Source organism: Mus caroli, chromosome 4 (genome assembly GCF_900094665.2).
Source record: "Mus caroli chromosome 4, CAROLI_EIJ_v1.1, whole genome shotgun sequence".
In the NCBI taxonomy this organism is placed as follows: domain Eukaryota; kingdom Metazoa; phylum Chordata; class Mammalia; order Rodentia; family Muridae; genus Mus; species Mus caroli.
In genome coordinates, this window is record NC_034573.1 from 50,615,604 (window position 1) to 50,616,641 (window position 1,038).

At 44.7% G+C, this 1,038-nt stretch overlaps 1 long non-coding RNA gene across 1 annotated transcript in view; it reads left to right on the forward strand.

Annotated features, from left to right (window-relative positions):
- Positions 1-397: 397 nt before the first annotated feature.
- The window catches only part of LOC110292100, a 4,742-nt gene continuing 4,101 nt past the window's right edge, over positions 398-1,038 (forward strand). The window contains exon 1 of the long non-coding RNA XR_002377648.1: positions 398-514. This is a non-coding gene — a long non-coding RNA (uncharacterized LOC110292100). The remainder of the gene's footprint in view (positions 515-1,038) is intronic.

Genomic DNA, 1,038 nt, shown 5'->3' on the forward strand with positions numbered 1-1,038 from the left:
TTGACAAGCAGAAAGCAGATCTAACCTTCTTACTTCTGAGCCTGCAGCTAATCCAGACATTCACGAAAGCTATCACAAAGTGTCCTTCCCAATCTGAATTTGCACTACTTTTTGAGCCCCAGCCAGTGTAGGATTTTAAGCATTTCCCTGCTTGATTTCCCCTTGGCTAACTCCTGAGGAATTGTTTAGTAGGAATGCTGACATTTGCAAACGGACAGTTGCACTGCTGTCCCCCAGGATGCTTCTGACTTGTGGTATTTTCCACGTTTCATGACCAGGGCAATGGTGACAGCCGTACTCTAAAGAAGTCTTTCTCTCCACTGTATGTAAGTTCTTGGGCCGTTTCCCAGAAATGACTTCCCAGAATAATTGTCATAGAAAGTTACACACAGGCCTTCTGTCTGCCGCTGAAAGGCGGCCACATACCGAGGTCAGTTCACAGTTCCCAACATTCATTTACCACTGTGATATGTAAAACCTTCTTGGCTCGGAACTAGAAGATTCTGGATTCAAGGTCAGTTTCTAGATTTCCTTCTTGGGTTTTAGTGCAGGCTCTCTGGAGGTATGGAAAGATCAAGTGAAAAGATTCATTGACTCATAAGTCAGTCAACATGTTTTTAATGAGCCTAGCTCATGTTCCAGGCCCTATAGCTGGGTGGTGGAGTTAAAGAGACACACCTGCTCCTGACCTCAAACAGATCCTAATGAAAAGGATTAGTAACTTACCTATAATTTAATGTGTGTAGTAGTTACTGTAATTAATAATAGGTGCTGCAGGCTGGTGAGATGGCTTAGCAGGTAAGAGCACTGATTGTTCTTCCTAAGGTCTGGAGTTCAAATTCCAACAACCGCGTGGTGGCTCACAACCACCCATAATGAGATCTGACACCCTCTTCCGGTGTGTCTGAAGGCAGCAACAGTGTACTTACCACTACTAATAAAGAAATCTTTGGGCCGAAGCAAGCAGGGTCTGAGCAAGTGGGTTGACCAGAGTGAGCGGAGGTCCTAAAATTCAATTCCCAACAACCACATGAAGGC